Source organism: Schistocerca cancellata, chromosome 3, assembly GCF_023864275.1.
Source record: "Schistocerca cancellata isolate TAMUIC-IGC-003103 chromosome 3, iqSchCanc2.1, whole genome shotgun sequence".
NCBI lineage: Eukaryota > Metazoa > Arthropoda > Insecta > Orthoptera > Acrididae > Schistocerca > Schistocerca cancellata.
The window spans coordinates 225,954,909-225,975,429 of NC_064628.1; the positions used below are offsets into that span (position 1 = coordinate 225,954,909).

At 41.0% G+C, this 20,521-nt stretch overlaps 1 protein-coding gene across 1 annotated transcript in view; it reads left to right on the plus strand.

Moving 5' to 3' along the window:
- Positions 1 to 20,521, plus strand: part of LOC126176685 (dopamine receptor 1) — a 1,014,936-nt gene that overhangs the window by 108,600 nt on the left and 885,815 nt on the right. The window lies entirely within an intron of this gene.

Below are 20,521 nucleotides of genomic sequence, written 5' to 3' on the forward strand. Positions count from 1 at the left end.
TGGAGACGATCGTAGAGATGCTGGATGTAGTCCTGTGGAACGGCTTGCCATGCCATTTCCACCTGGCGCCTCAGTTGGACCAGCGTTCGTGCTGGACGTGCAGACCGCGTGAGACGACGCTTCATCCAGTCCCAAACATGCTCAATGTGGGACAGATCCGGAGATCTTGCTGGCCAGGGTAGTTGACTTACGCCTTCTAGAGCACGTTGGGTGGCACGGGATACATGCGGACGTGCATTGTCCTGTGGGAACAGCAAGTTCCCTTGCCGGTCTAGGAATGGTAGAACGATGGGTTCGATGACGGTTTGGATGTACCGTGCACTATTCAGTGTCCCCTCGACGATCACCAGTGGTGTACGGCCAGTGTAGGAGATCGCTCCCCACACCATGATGCCGGGTGTTGGCCCTGTGTGCCACGGTCGTATGCAGTCCTGATTGTGGCGCTCACCTGCACGGCGCCAAACACGCATACGACCATCACTGGCACCAAGGCAGAAGCGACTCTCATCGCTGAAGACGACACGTCTCCATTCGTGCCTCCATTCACGCCTGTCGCGACACCACTGGAGGCGGGCTGCCCGATGTTGGGGCGTGAGCGGAAGACGGCCTAACGGTGTGCGGGACCGTAGCCCAGCTTCATGGAGACGGTTGCGAATGGTCCTCGCCGATACCCCAGGAGCAACAGTGTCCCTAATTTGCTGGGAAGTGGCGGTGCGGTCCCCTACGGCACTGCGTAGGATCCTACGGTCTTGACGTGCATCCGTGCGTCGCTGCGGTCCGGTCCCAGGTCGACGGGCACGTGCACCTTCCGCCGACCACTGGCGACAACATCGATGTACTGTGGAGACCTCACGCCCCACGTGTTGAGCAATTCGGCGGTACGTCCACCCGGCCTCCCGCATGCCCACTATACGCCCTCGCTCAAAGTCCGTCAACTGCACATACAGTTCACGTCCACGCTGTCGCGGCATGCTACCAGTGTTAAAGACTGCGATGGAGCTCCGTATGCCACGGCAAACTGGCTGACACTGACGGCGGCGGTGCACAAATGCTGCGCAGCTAGCGCCATTCGACGGCCAACACCGCGGTTCCTGGTGTGTCCGCTGTGCCGTGCGTGTGATCATTGCTTGTACAGCCCTCTCGCAGTGTCCGGAGCAAGTATGGTGGGTCTGACACACCGGTGTCAATGTGTTCTTTTTTTCCATTTCCAAGAGTGTATAATTCTGCATGGTTGGTAAGTTGGCATAAAAGCAGAATAGTTCGCTGCTGAAGAATATCGGACTGAGGTGACCCCCTTGCGGTCAAGTATTGTCGACGCGCAGGATGACCTAGTGCAGAAGAGTATAAATGAGCTTCAATCCGGTTAATTCTCCTGCTAGTCGCAGCCACAGTTCCAGGGGAAAATACATGGCATTCTGAGCGTCGACGATAGCATATAGCATCATACACACAGATGATGACACCACGGGGCCTGAAGTCATTCCTCTTGTTATCATGTTTTTGATGGACGATAATGGGCATCAGTTTATTATCTAACCCACTTGGTGCTGTGCAGGCCAGCGTACATGTTGGCTGCCCAGTGGGAAACATCCGTGTTCTGTAGAGTAGCAAGTGATAAACAAAAGGCTGACAGCATACACAGCCACAACCTTCCGTGCATTATGTTTGATCGCTTGACCCTTCCAGTGACTGTTATTGGTGCAGACTGACGTTTTCTTGATGATTTGGACCAATTGTTTCATGCGTATTTATGAGTCCATAGCTATGCTTCATGGATGCTGAAGCTGGTGCTGGAAATTATTTTCACGCTCTTTGACGAAAAGGACGAACATTTCTCCACTTCGTTGGAAAAATCTTGCTGAGCCGTTACGACGCGTCATATTCCTCTTTTAAACTTATTCTATGCTCGACGTTTGGATCCCTCTGCTGGAATTTTCTTCAGGAGTCCATTCGTGTCCCGGGATGATGGAATACTGTCGACAGCCAGTGTAGTGTTCAGATATAAAAGTTTGTTTAGCGGTGTTTTTCCTACGAAGTGGAGTTGCTGGGTAAAAATAATCAGGCCGCCTTTGGTGAGCCGTCGTCATTGGGTAAATACTGATTTCAGGGCGAGGGGGAATCCAAAATAGTGTCATTGTTTGTCGCCTTGGCTGTTTCCTAATAGTTCTTTATGATCCCTGCTCGCCTTGGATGTTTGTATTACCCTTTCTTAAAAGTTGGTAGCCACTAATTCTGAAGCCAGCACCCGATATCTTTATTGAAATCAAGCTTATTCTTCAATATATCAACTGCTTCACGGACTTTACCTTCTTCGGCTAGCATTTTTTAAACCCATAAACTTGTCATATTCTTCCCGATGCTGCTGGTTTTACGTATTGCTCGGATACTCCACCATCTAAGCGGCAGCTGGACGGCTGCACAAAACATTCTCGCTACCATTCATGCCGGTTGGTGGCTGGAGTATTATGCTATGGGGGTCGTTCACCTGGACTTCCATGTACCTTTGATGGTAACCGGACCACCTTCACATCTGATTATTTCCCCGACTACAAGTGCGTCATTCAGGAGGGTAACTGCCACAAAGCCAGAATCAATCCGCAGTGGTTTGAGGAGCATAATAGTGAACTCACGTAGATGTGTTGGCCATCAAACTCGCTTAATCTGATCATGACGGAATACAGCTGAGAGGCGATCAAATCATCGGCTCGTAATTCACGAGAATTGCGTGAAATGGAGCAGAGATTGCTACAGGCTGGTATGAAATTGTATGAAAATAATGCAGCAAGAGTAGGGTTGAGAATAGTTGAACAGTAGGGATTGAAGCTGTCACTGACTCTCTTTACGCTGCACCTCAGACCAATACTGTAGGCTTGCCATAGAAAATGCCAGTTTATGGAGAGTGACAGTAGAAAAGAGCAAGATATTTAGCCTGTATTTTGCAGCTGGTACTAGCAGAAGAAGGAGATGATAAAAACGCTAAATGAGAACTACAACATACTTGGTCCGAAGATAAACATAAAGAAGCCTGAGTACTTGGGCACTGGAACTGAAAAACTAAATAATTCGCTGGTAGGTGGAGAAGTAATGGTAGATGTGGAAGGAGGCAAAATATCTTAGGGTATTATTTAATAAACGGGGCACAGAAGTGATGAAACCACTAGTAGAATTAATAAAGGAATAGCTGTAACAAGAGCAACGAACTCTATTGTTTCGAATAAATAGAAAGAACTACGAAGAAGAGAATGTACGACACTGTAGTCCAGAGTGCGCTTTTGTACAGAATAGAAACCTGGGACGTTGGAAAGAAAAAAAAAGGAAAAACAAAGTAGTAAACTGCTTGACAATCAGATGGATTACTTAAGACGATGCTGAAACTGTACTAGAATGGATAGCTTACGAAATGGTGTATTTTAATGCGTGTCATGAATTATAGAATATCTCTATGCAAACGTGATTAGGCTTCAGCGTTTACGCCAATGCTCCAACCCTCTTTTCACTTAAGAACATTCAAGAAATAGAATGCATCAAAGTGTATCAGTATTTATTTATTCTTGTGTCAGAAACATACATATTAAACAAAGTTATGACTACCTGTTCGTTACCGATGCCCAAATCATAGTCACTTCCAACACATTTTCCGTTCCTTGATGAAGATCAATTCTGTGTTGGAGTCTGGACACGCACTGACGTAAATGATGATCAGTCCGGTCTTCTCCACGATCACACTGGATATCATCTTGATTACTGTAGCCCCATGGTACAAAATTAGCCTTTGATCTGCCAAATCCAGATCTCATTCTATTCAGGGACTTCCGTTTCTCGTCATAACTAGAATGTAGAGTTTCTGAAACACTTTTACAACCAGTGGTGAGGTATGTCGTAGTCCTCCATAGTTTCAAAACTAGATTTTTCAGCAGTGGTTGTAAGTGCCATCGATTTTCTAAGAAAACTCCTCTTTGACTTCGTTACGACCAGATAAAACTACAATCGTCCGGCCATAGCTCTGGGTTCTTTGATTGCTCCAGGACAAGACTCATCAGGACCACAACAAACGAAACATTGTTTCAGTTTGTTACGTGAATGACGGAAAGATTTACTTAACTTGATATGTCCGTTGCCACAGGATTGCTTCATAATTTACGATTATCATTGACTGTTAAAGCATCACTTGATGCACTAATTAACAAACGGTTTTATTTAATTACATAGCTCAACATTTACGGAAGTACATTTCCATCTGAGACTTGAATAATTGCTCGATGTTGTTGACTGTTTCAGCTGAGGTCACGAAATGGGCAGAGCTCTTCCATGCTCGGCCCTAAATTGGTCTTCTGAGAGAGAGGTAGTGTCTTCTTCAGCCTCTCCCATTCATCGTTGCACAATGCAACGACACGCCACTAATAGCTGTCCTATAGACGTACAATGCCAGCTTTGCTGTGGCGCTGCGATCCTGGGATAAGACCACAGACCAGTAGTTTCGAGTGTTGTTCGTGCCCATACAGAGGAAGCATTGTTTCCTACTTCCACTTTCTTTCTTCATTCGCAGCTATTTCTCTTCGAACAGGAGTTAGTGCTACCCACGCAAGATGGTAAAGCTATTCTATTGGCGTTGATTTGAAGCAACCTATAATGATTCTTCGGACGTCATTCAGAGGTATGTTCACCTCTCACGCAAGTGACTAACTGTACGATACATGGCACGCATACTCTGCTGCGGAGTAGCATAGCGCCATTGCACGAATTCTCAGAGTTTCGAATTGACTACCCCCCCTTCCCACCCAAACCTTACAATGATTCGACCACTTCCCATAGAAGACTACTCCTGGTGGGGGCTTTTGACTTGCGGTTCATGTAGTGCTTCTTCCAAGTAAGAGATCTATGACGGTCCACTCCAAGATATTTTTGAGTCTGAGAGTGTTGCAACTGACCACACTATCTTTAATTCGTGGCCAGCTTCTTCGTTTCACAAATCAAAAGGATATACGTACGTCTTTGTTAGATTTGGTTGAAGGTTGTTCTTGCTGTAATACCTGGAAAGTTTAAGGGCATCCGTGAGGAATTTTCCAATTATTCAAAATCTGTGTTCTAGGTAGCTAGTGTATCTAACTCAAACTTTTTAGATGAAGTATGTGCTTTCGGAGCAAGCTTCATTTTGACTTTTCATAGATCGACAGGAGAGAGGTGTTGCGGAAGTACGGTATACCACACTGGATCCTAAACATTATGAAAGGCCTTTATGATAGTTACAAATGTATGCTCTACAAATGAAATCTGACAGAACCAATAGAGGTAACAACCGGCGTGAGGCAGGGCTGTATTTTCTCATCAACGCCATTGCTTCTTGTCCTTTAATAAATCATTAGAAGAGTCACACCGGGATGGAGACAAGGAATCCAATAGAGGATTCTTGAACGTCAAGAGGTTTCGGATTTCGCAAACGAAATTGTTTTACTAGCTCAAAGGCTGATAGATATGAAAGGTAAATTAAACTCACTGAAAAAAGAAGCAGAAGTATCCGCGAAAGAAGAGAAATGAGAATAAATTCTGGGAACGTGGAAGTGTGGCTGCTTGTATGGGAGCAGCCGGTGGAGATTTTGGATTTATTCCTATATCTCGGTATTGTGGTGAGAGAAGATGTTGAAACTGGGGAGGATGTGAAGAATCGAATGAAGAAGGCAACTGCTGCTTTCATACAACTGTATCCAACATGTAGAAAGAGAAACATTACATGCTAAACTAATAGTGGTATTTTTAATACAAATGTGAAGGATGAATTAGAACGGATGACATCACAGTTGCAGAGCTTCATAAATAGGCGTCTCTGGCGCATGATGAATATCTCGTGAACATTTGGCGACTAAGAAAAGATTAATGAGAATTTCTGGAGAAAAACAAATCAGACACCTATAGAAGAAGATATACGTGAGAGGAAATGGAGATGGCTGGGGCGTACTTTGAGTTTGAGAAAGCCAGATGGAGTAATCGAAAAGAAGGTTTTGGAATGGAATCCCCAAGGAGCAAGGAAGAAGGGCAGGCCTAGAGGTACATGGAAGAAGAGGTGGAAGGGAAAACAAGGACAGTGGGCAAGACATGGGAGGCATTAAGGGAAATGGCCAAAGACAGAGATTGAGGGGGTCTTCTCCTGGATGCCCCCGGCCCCAGAGGAGTCAAAGTAATTAAGACATGGAGAGGGAGTGAAATGCTTACTAGGGGCCTAACAAGGGAAACTCCCCATCGCACTGCCCCCCCCCCCCCAGATTTAGTGATAATAAGATGGCCAGTTTATAGCTCGTCAAAACCTCAACACATATCAAACATGAAAACAGGAAGAAGGTGAACTGAACTGTGAAAAAAAAATCAAAATAGGCACGTGAACGTCCAAGAACAAGAAGTACAATAAGGAGCAGCGTGAAACAGCAACGGTGTCGTGGGTAAGTAATCATGGTGTTGGACTGTGTAACGGGACATCCTTCCCTAGCACTACTTTTCCTCAATAGTACTTGTAGATACCAGTACTATTATTAAAATTTAGGGCAGGCCAATATTATCTGGATTGCGTTTCTGAAAACTTCCATACAATTTTATACACAGTATGTTACATTTCAAGCTAAATCTTATGAAAAGAAGTTACTATATAAAATATTTTAGTTTCGATGTTATAATCGGTAAGTTCTGAATTACAGTTAAAATTAATACTTTTTTAGACATATTTGAAATTACCAAATATTTTCACACTTAAAATTTCTATTTTTAACTACGTAATTATGTAGTGTTTACTATGTTTATTTCTGGATTCATTTATGAAATAATAATCGAAATTAATAATGTAGACGGAAACTATTAGAAATTCATTTGTTAAGAAAAATTGTAGACCCATTGGAATATTGTTATTTCGCCTATGTGTGAGAGTAGTAAGCCTGCTTCTGATGTGATCGGACGTATTTTTGTGAGAACAATGTAATTTCGGGTTTGTTAATGTGAAAAATCATAATACTATATGATAATTTAAAATGTAAGAAAATATATTTACGTTAAAATTATGCCGCAGCAACAATCTTCAGATTTATTTAGTTCAAATCAGCCATGAGGACCAGATGTGACATTTTTAGCTTCAAGAATCAGACCCCTAGACAAGAAGAACTGGAGCCATATCAAGATGAAAACCTAAGTAAACTAAAAAGTTTATTGTAATCTTCGCTCTTCTCAAATATTCATAAAAGACTTTCCTTGTTAACTGCCTGTATTGTACATTGTTTAATGTAGACAATAGCTGGAATGAGGAAGGATGGGGGAGATTACAACTGCCAAGCGTAAAAGCCGTGTGCAAAACGCCCTCGTTATGTTTTTTTTTTTTTTCACAACATTATGAACTACCCGTCCCGTGAGTGAAACGTTTGTTTTCTTCCTGTAGTGTTGCCAGTTGTCATACTACACATCGGTTACAGAATATGAGTCCTGTGGTAAGAATACGTTACCGTCGCAAGTAACTGCGACAAAAATAGTGAGACGTCTCACAGAAAGGAAAACAACAAATAAAGGGTATGAAGTATGTTACAACAAAGAAATTCAAGAACTGAGCCTTCCAAAAGGCAACACGACTTAAAAAACATTAAAAACGTATGTTTTGACAGAAGACAGAGAAATTGCTTGATTGTGAAACTGTTCCATTAATTTGTTGCAGCTTATGTGACAAACCATTATACTCGTATATACTAAGATGGTATCTGTTCTTTCGGACATGTCCGAAGGAACGGATACCATCTTAGTAAAGGCTCACCAGCCACTTCACCATCTTCTTCTTCTGTGCGAATGCACAAACAGTGCCAGAACTCTTACGGGAATCGGCAACGCGCCGCGAGTAATGAGTATAATGGGCGGGGGCACTACGAATGTAGTGCGGGACAATACGTTGAGAATGTGGGCCTCGCGGGAGGCGTGCCAGAGATAAATCCCTGCAGTCGCGTTATCCTCTGTGTCCTCGGTGGCTCTGATGGATAGAGCGTCTGCCACGTAAGCAGGAGCTCCCGGGCTCGTGTCCCGGTCGGGGCACACATTTTCATCTGTCCCCGTTGACGTACGTCAACGCATGTAAGCAACTAAGGGTGTTCATTTCATTGTAATTTCATACAAACCAATATGTTTTGAAAGATTTCTTGATGCCTTCAGCTGCCATTCCCTTTATTTCTTGCACGATTGTACAATTTCGGACTTAAACCATTTTCAGGTATATTATGAATCATTTTTAGTAGTAAATTATGACACTTACGTCGTTGCCCCTATGACACCATGTTACGCTCATAAAATAAATTCGAGATATTCACCTTATTGTAGGAGCACGTGAATATCTCGAATTTATTTTATGAGCATTACATGGTGTCATAGGAGCGAGGACGTAAACGACATAATTTGCTACTAAAAATGATCCATAAAATACTTGAAAATGGCCTAAGGCCGAAATTGTACATTCGTACATGAAATAAAGAACTGAAGGAATCAACAAATCATTCAAAACGTTTATCGCAGCTGCGACACCTATCGCAGTGAAAATTATACTATGTTTTGATCATTCCCTTGGGAGTGATCACATTGACATTCATAAGAACACCTATATCAGGCGAGGAGGTATATCTCACTCATGTACTAGTCGTGCACATTAGGTACGTCGATATGAGATCCCTATCATACGACGCACATATTGTCACTAACGCCGTGTATGACACACCAGACTTATTTTCCGGTGGAGGATTCGGCTGACTTGTCGCCTTGTCATCAAACGTTTGCAGCTCCCATTCGCAAGCCACTTCCCTTCGGCTGGTAATAGAGTAGTTGTGCAGAATGAACTGTCATCATTGGTCCCTACTTTACACCTCGCTTTTGGAAACGGACATTACAACACCACGACAGAGCCATAAATTTGAATAAAGCGAACAGCGAAAGAAACGCAAAACGTCGGCACTAGGCAGTCCAAATACAGCTCGCCCGCTAGGCAGTCCAACACCGTAACCATTTCACCACTTAACGACGACGCAATTTATCTTTCCGGTTGCTCTATATTGCACTTCTTGTTGTTGAACCGTGCACTGCTTCTATTTTGTTTCTTTTTTTTTCATGCTTGACCTGTATTCAGATTTTGATGGGCTGTTCACTGTGCTGCCTTACCACTAGATCTGTGGGGGCGGGGGAGGGGGGGGGTAAGATTGAGAGTTTCCCTTGTAAGTAATACAGCCGTCCTCAGTGACCACCAGAGAGTACGAAATAAAAAACACGTAGCATTTTCTGTCCCAGAGAGGTGACATTGGCTGCCAGAGGTTCTGTAAAGAGCGGCACACGCTGTGGAATGACGTGTCGCTGGTGGCGACAGACTACCATGGCTGAAAACGCTTAGTTTTTTTTTTAAACGCGAGAGGCAATTAAACCTGAAATTAATAGTTATCTTTGGATCTGCCGCAGCTCCGTGAATAAAACTAATTACAGGACGGGCGGCTAATTAAGTCAGCGGGCTCATCTGCAGACTCTGCCTCCTCGGCCGACAGCCGCGAGCGAGGCGGTCGCCGGCGCCATTCGCCTGGAACACCCGCCACCCGGCAGCGACTCGCGCCACACCTCGGCTGGCGGAGCCTGGGGCGTAGTCGCCATCGACACCTGCGCCCGTCAGCACACAGGGTGACGCATTTCTAGTCACGCCCTTTATACTCACTCATCATCGACTTTGCTCAGAGGAGGTTATTAAACTGGGACGTGTTAAAACTAACTACTTCCGCAGTAACGATAACTACCAAACTTACGGACACAGAGAGCACGAAGTTAGAATAATTTTTGTATATTTATTCACTTTTGTCCTGTAGGATATTATTCTGGGATGAATCCTTGTCTGGATAAAAGGTATTCCGTTGAAAGTTTAGTAATGAATAAGAGTAGACTGAAGTTTAAGACGCTAGTCAGGAAGAAACAATGTGCCAGGAAGTGGACTATGGAGGTACTAAGGAATGAATAGATAAACTTCAAGTTCCCTGAGGCTGCAGATAGTGCGATAATGAACATCTCATTAGACAATATTAGACAATACAGTTTAAGAAGAATGAATTTCTCTAAAAAGGACAATCATAGAGGTTGGAAAGGAAAACGTGAGCAGAAAGAAGGTAACTGCGAGGGAACCATGGATAACGGAAGAAATACTTCAGCTATTCGGCGAAAGAAGGACGCACAAAAATGTTGAGGCAAACTGACGAATACAAACATGCAGCCACTTAGGAATGAAATAAATAGGAAATGCAGGGAGGCTAAGTAGGAATGGCTGCACGAAAAATGTGAAGAAGTCTAAAAATGAATGATTGTCAGAAGAATTTGTAATGTCCTTCCTAATTCCAGTTGTTCTCCACAATAAGCCAAGTCTTATATGAAAAATTTGAGAGGAGCGAAGATTGCGATAAACTTCCTAGTTTATTTAACTTTCCAGGTATTCTTGTCTAGGGGTCTGATTCTTGAAGCTGAAATTCTCACATTTTAGGTCCTCATGGTTGAATTAATCTAAATAAATTTGAAGATTGTTAATGCAGAATTTTGTTGTTACGTTAATATATTTTGTCATAGTTTACTATATCATACATCCTTTTAATTTTTCACCTAAACAATGTCGGAATTTCATTGTTCCCCCAAAATACAAAAATACCTCCGATCACATCAGAGGCATGCTTACTACTACATCACTCTGCGGTAATAACAATATTCCTAGGGGTTTACAATTTTTCTTGGCTAATTAATTTCTATTAGTTTCGACTATTATTTCATAAATGAATCCAGAAATAAACATAATGAACAGTACTACATTTCGTACTTCGAAATACAAATTTTAAGTGTGCCAAAGAATTCGTAATTACAAATGTTTCTAAAAAAATTTATCTGTACATTCAGAATTAGTATTTAACGATTAAAGCATCCAAAATAAAATAATTCCTTTTCATAAATTTCAGCTTGAAATATAATTGTGAATACAAATATATGAAAGTTTTAGAAAAATAGCTGAGATAATATTGATCTGTCCGAATTTCGAAGAATAATACTGGTATCGCCAACTACTGTTAAGGAATAGTAATGCGAGAGCAGGAGGTTCCGTTACACTCTGACTCAGCATTTAGAAAAGTCTAAATAACCTTCATTGAAATTAAGAGGAAGTGCGATAACATTAAGTGTACATGGAAATTCCACTGTTAAATTCAGAGAATAGAGTGCGTAGTTTCGAAAAGAGGACACTTAATACCTCTTTGACATGAAGGACTTCTCTGACGACGTGATAGATAAGGAAGTAAGAGTCGGTAGGGAGGAGACAGAGATCCAGTATTAGAATCAAAATTTAAAAGAGCTTCTGCGGACTTAAGATCAAATAAGGCCGAAGAGATAAATATCATTCAATAAGAATTTCTAAATGCATTGTGGGAATGGGCAACGAAACGTATATTTACGTTGGTGTGTAGAACGTAGAGTAAATCTGAGTGATGACTCGCATGTGGTGTAGAATGCTCAGCCCTCGTACTTTCGGTAAACACCTTCAAAGTGTGCGTTTATTGGCCATGAAGTTGCTAAGTGGATGTAGTCCATAATAAAGGTGCTTATGTTTCGACCGAGTACGTTTTACTTATCCTCTTGGTGAATAACTGAAGTAAGTCTATAAATAACGCTTCATAACTCTTTCAGCGTCACGATTAGTTCTTAGTCTTCGCTAAATATTCAAATATCTCCAAATATTTGAGTAGTTGTATGAGCAGTAAGTTCTGCTGGTCGTTTTCTGATTCTAGTACGGCCATCTTGGCTATCAAGGTCATGGGTTTATGAGGTGCAGCATTTCTCCCCTACAGATCGGTATACATGCCTCTATAACATCCGGTACGTATGCCGCACACTTATTCGTTAGGGATAACTACTGTACAAAGCAAATAATAGTTTTAAATAAATTAAAACGATTCTGTTATGTTTGCATTTTCGGTCAAAGGACATAGCATGAACCTTTTTTTATGGTGTTGACGTTCTCCCATGAAGATCAATGCTCAATACTATTCAATATTCCACACACACACACACACACATATATATATATATATATATATATACACACACACATATATATATATATATATATATATATATATATATATATATATATATATATATAGCCAATTACTTAAATATTTGTTCGTCGGAAACTGACGAAATAAGTCTACTCAATTTGCAAATAAAATTAAAATTATATTATCAAAAATTGTAAATATATTTAATTTAATTTTTATTTTTGTTTAAATTTAATATTCCAGTATCATTTTCGTCTGTATTAATGAAAGATAGAATATCTATTGGTTCTAATGTTTTCAACTATCAGTAATTAAACTAGTTATCTAAACCAGGGAAAAACTTAGATATATAAATAAGATATGGTTAAAAGACTACAATTAACACTTCATCGCTTTCTTTTCACCACACAACTTATTTATAACGATATTATATTTTTAACTAAATAAGAGGGTACTTGTGCGGTTCTGTAGGATGCGGCGTATCAGCAGCAGCGTTAGTCATAGACGACGCAGTGTATGGATATCTTCACTGTCAAACAGTACGTTTAAATATTACATTTAAAAAACTAAAAAAATATATGTCATAGAAAACTGTTTTGTGTAGTTGTACAAAACCTTTTACGAAAAATGCACCGTGGGACTTCACACATAGACGATTTTGAAAATATTCGCAATCTTTCCCGGATTTACCCTATCACACTGACGGCATACTATCTGTTCGTCGGAAAAAAAATCGTCAACACAATTCCGAAGACAGCATGATCCGACCAGAATTATCGCAGAATCAGCTTAATAACTAGTGCATCCTACTTACTGACAATGATAATATACAGAAGAATGGAAAAGAAAATTGAGAAGGTACTGGATGACGGTCATTTTCGCTTTACGAAAGGTGAAGTCATCAGAGAGGCAGTTCTGGCGTTGCGGCTGATAATGGATGCAAGACTAAAGAAAAATCAAGATGAGTTCATAGTATTTATCGACCTGAAAAAAGCGTTAGACAGTGTCAACTGGTAAAATATCTTCGAAATTCTGAGAAAAATGGAGGTAAACTACAACGAAAAACCGGAGAACACAGTATGTACAAGAGCCAAAAGCAAACAATAGGAGTGAAAGACCAAGAACGGAGTGCTCAGAATAAGAAGGTGCAAGGCAAGGATATAGTCTTTCGAGCCTACTATTCAATCATCGAAGAAGCAATGACGGAAATAAACGAAACGTTCAAGAGTGGAATTAAAATTCAAGATGAAAGGATATCAATGAAAAGATTCGCTGATGACACTACTATCCTCAGTAAAAGTGAGGAACAATTTCAGGATCTGATAAATGAAATGAACAGTCTAATGAGTACAGAATGTGGAATGAAATTAAATAGAAATAGGATGCAAGTAATGAGAAATAGCAGAAATGAGATCAGCGAGAAACGCAACATGGTAACTGGTGATCACGAAGTAGATGATGTTAAGGAATTATGCTACCTAGTAGTAAAGTAACCCGTGACTGACGGAGCATGGAGGACATAAAAAGCAGGCTATCAATGGCAAAAATGGCAAGAAAAGTCTCCATCTTTTACATATAGGCTTAATTTGAGGAAGGAATTTCTGAGAATGTATATTTCGAGTACAGTATTGTACGGTAGTGAAACGCTGAGCGTAAAAATGGAAACGAAGAGAATAGAAGCAGTTGAGATGTAGTATCACAGAAGAATTGAAAATAAGGTAGACTAATAAGGTAGGGAATGAGGAGATGCCGACGAAAGAAATATATGAGAAACACCCTCGGGAACGAGGGACAAGATTGTCGATCCTGTTAAGGCAACACAGGATAACTTCCATCGTACGACAGGGAGCTGTAGAGGGCAAAAACTCTAAAGGAAGAAAGAGATTGGAATACATCCAAGTGCTACCCTGAGACGAAGTGGTTGACACAGGAGAGGAATTCGTGGTGGGCAGCATCAACCCACTCATAAGCCTTAAGACTCAAAGGATCTATATATGGAGTTCACATATCTTCATCTTCCGGGCATCTGTTTAAACAGTTGGGTTTACGGAGCAAAGCCTTACAGCACATTTATTAGAAATAAATTGGGAGTAATTCTGAAGTGATTACCATGTCCTGAAATCGCCTGAAACTCAAGGGAAAACTCCCGAAACTGGAGGGGCGGGGAGGGGGGGCCTGGAATTAATTTATTTCTCAGAATTGGAATTTTTTTCTATATCATGCATTGCAGAATTTATTTCTAGGAAAAAATTAAAACTTCATGTATACATGAAACGGGATCTCCACCAAAGTACCATCTCCCACGGTATCTGTCTCAAATAAATCGCAACTCTACAATGAGTCGCATCTCAGACCGCCCCTATACTGCTTGGAATGTAGAATGAAAACTGTATGGAAATGAATAAAAATGACAATGTAGTTATCCACTCAAGCAATTCATTGTCAACAACCAAGTGAAATTTGAGACTTATTTTCTCGAGTAACATACTAGAAGCGAAAACGATCTGCACTTACTTCTAGTGATCTTACCGAAGCTAATAAATGAATTGATACTCAGTTAAATTATTATGAAAGTTATTTGTTGATTACAAATTGTTTAGCATCAGCTGTAGGATGGTTAAGTATACATATAATGCCTGCCAGTGACACACAAATGTTTCTCCCAGACCGGAATTAGAACCAGAATTTCCAACTTATCATACATGTCCCTTCGCCACTTCTTTTAGTCTTTCTTTTTTATTGTCTTCCTTCTTTCTTTTTTTCAGGCCTCGATCCAGGCCTACAGCCCAGCCTTACCCTCGTCAAATTACGCCTTAATCAGCTAGTTTATTTAGGCTACATTCAGTTTCCCTTAAGTACCTGAGAATACTGAACGGGTAATTCAGTACGTAATGGGAGATGAAAATCTAAGTCATGGGAGACTGGAATACGGTTGTAGGAGAAGGAATAGAACAAAGGATTACGAGAGAATAAGGGCTTAATATTAGGAATGAGAGAGAAGAAACATTAATTGAGTTCTGCAATAAATTTCTGCTAGTAATAGAGAATACTCTGTTCAAGAAATGCAGGAGGCGGAGTTATACTTGCCAAAGGCTGGATGATACGAGAAGATTTCAGTTAGATTTCACCATGGCCAGACAGAGATTCCGAAATCAGATACTGAATTGTAGGGCATATCCGGAGCAGATATAGACTCAGCTCACACGGTAGTATTGTCGAAGAGTACGCTGAAGCTTAAGAAGTTAGTCGCGAAGAATCAATACGCAACGGAAGTACTAAGGAATGACGAGATACGCTTGAAGTCCTCTAAGTCGATAGATACGGCAATAAGGAATAGATCAGTACGCAGTACAGTTGAAAAGGAACGGACATCTCTAAAAAGAGCAATCACAGAAGTTGGAAAACAAAACATAGATACAAAGAAGGTAACTTCAAAGAGACCATGGGTAACAGAAGAAATTCTTCCGTTGATCTATCAAAGAAGGCAGTACAAAAACTTTCAGGGAAATCCACGAATACAGACATACACGCAGTTAGGAATGAAAGAAACGGGATGTGCAGCGAAGGTAAAGCGAAATGGCTGTATGAAAAATGTGAAGAAATAGAGAACGAAATGTTTCTCGGAAAGACTGATTCAGCTTATAGAAAAGTCAAAACCACTTTATACGAAATTAAAATCAAGGGAGGTAACATTAATAGTGCACTGACAATTCCACTACTTATTTAAGAGAAGAGAGCAAGTAGATGGAAAGAGGACAATAAATGCCTTTGTGAGGGGAATGACTTGACTAATGACATGACAGAAGAAGAAACAGGAGTCGATGTAGAGGAGACAGGACATCCAGTATTAGAATCGGAATGTAAAAGAGATCTGGAGAAGTTAAAATCAAATAAGGCAGAAGGGACAGATAACATTTCATCTGAATTTCTCAAGTCTTTGGGGGAAGTGGTAACAAAACGACTATACAAGTTGGTGTGCAGGATATATGAGTCTAGCGATATATCATCTGGCTTTCGAAGAAACATCGTCCACCCATTTCCGAAGATTGCGAGAGCCGACAGTTTCGAGAATTATGGCACAGTCAGCTGAATAGCTCCTGCATCCAAGTTTCTGACAAGAATAATACACAGAAAAATGGAAAAGAGTATTGGGAATGTGTTAAACGATGATTACTTTGTCTTTAGGAAAGGTAAAGGCACAAAACAGACAATTCTGATGTTGCGATTGATAATGGAAGCTACATTCAGGAAAAATTAAGACAAATACATAGGATTTTGTCGATATGGGAAAAAGCGATGGCCAATGTCAACTAGTGCAAGATCTTCGAAATTCTGAGAAAATAGAAATTGATGATCACGAATAGATGAAGTGGGAATTCTTCTACCAAGGTAGCAAAATAACCCCTGATGAACGTAGCAAGGAGGATATAAAAAGCAGAGTTGCACTTGTGAGTAGTACTTTCCTGGCCGAGAGAAGGCTAATAGTATCAAACATAGACCTTAATTTGAGGAAGAAATTTGTGAGAATGTACGTCTGGAGAACAGCATTGTATGGTAGTGAAGCTTGGACTGGGGAAAACTGGAAAATATGAGAAGCATGTGAGATGTGGTGCTCAGAAGAAAGTTGAAAATTAGATGGACTGATAAGGTAAGGAATGAGGAGGTTCTCCGCAGAATCGGGGAGGAAAGTATATACGGGAAACACTGACAAGAAGAAAAGACAGGATTTTAGGGTATCATGTAAGACATCAGGGATTGACTTCCCTGATACTAGAGGGAGTTTTAGAGGGTAAATTTGAAGAGGAAGACAGAGAGTGGAATACATCTTCTCTTAGAATCAAGACATTATTAGTCTTGTGGGTAAGTTATTATTTAATTTGTGTCCTATTAGGAGAATTAAAGACATGTTCTTACTTCATTTAAAAAGATGGAACTAAGATTGGTTAACGTTTGAATTCAGTTACAGATTCATATACATTGTTGACGTAGTTTTCGTAGGAATATATAAGCCAAGTGACTGTTCTGTCTTTGAAGATGGAAACGTTTTGAAATCAATGTACGTTATCTTCCTGGTGCTAATTTCAGCTGTTGTTGTCGTTAATAGCATTACTCAATTAAATTTAATCCGCTTCAATAAGCTTAGGGTTCTTGTTCGGTGCAGTGCGGTATCAGTGGAGCCATAGTCGTGTTCACAGCAAGAATTTGCAGTGTAGTCTCAGATGCTTCTATCGGAAACAGACTGTTTAAGGAAACGTAAGCGGCTTACTGCAAAGTTGAACGTATAGTCGCGTCCGATATGTTAGACCACACGAGCTTCTGTAGTTCTCCCATAATCTTTTTCGTAGCGAATTTCTTTTCATTTCGGCTTCAGCTATCCATGCACGCTCCCCTGACTGACCCAAACCTCCACCACACTGTCTGCATTCCCTTACATGCTTACAAAATTACTTGGATGCCTGTCATAAGCACAATGAAACTACGAGATTATCGTCATTTTGCCCATTTAGGTTTCTGACATTCATGATACAAAGTCTGACAGATGGCAGGAATGCTTTTAAATTTAAATTTAAATTGTTTCTGCTTAATCTTCCCTCCTACTAGTGTAGTCTACCAAAGACGAATTCTTCAGCAGAAACAATCAATCAACCATAAATCAGTAATAAATTACGTATTATACAAACAATCTATGTGTATCTATGTACATATGTGTTGATGTATATATTTATAGAAGTTTGTTTGTGCATATGATATACACATAGAATATACACTACTGGCCCTTAAAATTGCTACACCAAGAAGAAATGCAGATGATAAACGGGTATTCATTGGACAAATATATTATACTAGAACTGACATCTGATTACATTTTCACGCAATTTGGGTGCATAGATCCTGAGAAACCAGTACCCAGAACAACCACCTCTGGCCGTAATAACGGCATTAGTACGACTGGGCATTGAGTCAAACAGGGCTTGGATGGTGTGTACAGGTACCACAGTTCATCAAGAGTAGTGACAGGCGTATTGTGACGAGCCAGTTGCTCGGCCACCATTGACCAGACGTTTTGAGTTGGTGAGAGAGCTAGAGAATGTGCTGGCGGGGGCAGCAGTCGAACATTTTTTGTATCCAGAGAGCCCCGTCATCATATTGATGATAAACTTATCACATGGAATGCATTAGTAGAAAAAAAGAATGTAGAGTCAGTACAGATATGCATACAAATAGACTAACACTTATGTATATATACAGTACTTACATAGATACAAGCAATCTCTCTCTCTCTCTTTTTCTCTCTCTCTCTCTCTGTCTCTCTAGAGAGATACAAGCAATCTCTCTCTCTCTCTCTCTCTCTCTCTCTCTCTCTCTCTCTCTCTCTCTCTCTCTAGAGGAGAGAGATTGCTTGTAAGTACTGTATATGTACATAAGTGTTAGTGTATATGTATGCATATCTTTTGTGTTGGTGGCGCAGTGGTTAGCACACTGGACTCGCATTCGGGAGGACAACGGTAGATTCCCACGTCCGGCCATCCTGATTTAGGTTTTCCGTGATTTCCCTATACCACTCTAGGCAAATGCCGGGATGGTTCCTTTGAATGGGCACGGCCGACTTCCTTCCCCGTCCTACCCTAATCCCATGAGACCGATGACCTCGCAGTTTGGTCTCTTCCCTCAAACAACCCAAACCAACCCAACCCAGAAAGATCATTGCGTTTCAATATAATGTTCCGGATTTGTGATCGTGTTGTAAGGTGATAAAATTACTTACCTTCCAGGAACCTTAATGAGACTGTCCCCTTGTGCTTCTCTTTAGTCAGGAGTTACTTACGTGCCTGTTGTGAGGACGCACGGATTCGACCCAGTTGCCACTCTCCAGCACGTAGTTTACATAATTTTCAATTTGAATACAAGATTACTTAAGAATTTAATAACAGATGGTAATAATTCTCTTCGTAATCACTATGACACCATGTAGTCTCCTGATGACTGTGTGTAGATACTGGGGTATGGGAAGTATTTGAGAGGGTTTTATGAGGAATAGGACATGGAATGTCCACGTGAGAAGTAACTGATGAGTAGCATGTAGGCGTTAACAGAGGAGTGGGTTGTCGGCAGAGGGTTGGTTGGAGCCCTCAATTTAGATGGGATGAGTAGACTAGGCTATGGATGGATAGACGGTGGAGTCCCAAAATGAACTCATGGCCTGGGACGGAAAGGCGATTCACGACAAAGGTCACCGGACCGAATGGGTTGCCTATACGATTGTGTGATAGGGGGACAGCATTGTACTTCGATAGACCGCAAATTTTCGCCTCTAGCCAGACCGCAAATTTCCGCCTCTAGCCTGTCCGGTAATAGAAGCTTAGTTCGTTTTCTTAATTCACTTTTAAATTATGAGATTGAGTTTTTATGTACTACAGTCTTTCTCTGAAATTACAGACACGATTCCCGAAAATTAAGATATTTCAAACGTGAAAACATTTTCCAGGGTACAACATTGTCATGTACCTAGGAAAAACACTGAAATGCATTTCAATCAAGAAAATCTTTTCAGTACTCTGTTTATTCACCTGCCTGTTAAATTATTACACCACTACCCACCAACACTTAGTAAGTGAAATCAAATTAAGCAGAAGTATAATCAGAAACCAGTTACAAGTTAAATACATTTTTGAATAGAAGCTATAGGAACCTTCCGTTCCGTTCCAAGACATAAAACTGTGGTTTCATGACCCGTTCTGCTTCACGGCGTGGTTTACCGTAATAATTTCTGGAGCGTACTTATATCTTCCTCTTTCGTATATCGTCTCGCGGAAAGAGCATAGAGATTCATGTTCACAAGGGTGCTTTCTAACAATCGTTCTTTCCGTGAACCACTCGCTACTGGAACAGGAAAACTGCGAAATCACAGTGGCGCATTAAGAACCTCCTGTCACACATCACAAAGTGGCTTACCGAGTACAGATGTGGTTGATGTAGATGTATTTGTACTCTTGATGAAGCAAAGGGTTCTCATAAACTCGCCACCAACTACGACGGTGGAAAATCAAGGAGTCTTTTTAACCATGAAAAGGAATTCTAGAGATCATCTTGCTTCCACAAGCGACTGTAGTACCTTGCGCAAAATAACCTTGTACCACTTGGCGTCGACAGCAACCACTTGCCTTTCATTGGTAGCAGACGGCTGCTCTCGTGAAAATGCGGGAAGTCAATGGGAAATAAGGTCGCGGCGTTACGTGGAAGAGGTCTTCAGATGCGGAGGTCAGGTGGATAATTATGATGCCTGTCCTCGAAATATATTTTAAAATAATTTGCTCCTCGTTCGCATTTATCGCAATATTTCAGTACCTAAGACAGTACTCTACATACAGACATGAATTGTATTCGCAGTTGCGAATATGGACAACCATCACCAGTACAGCGGAATAGCAAAACTGAAAATTTGTGCCGGACCGTGACTC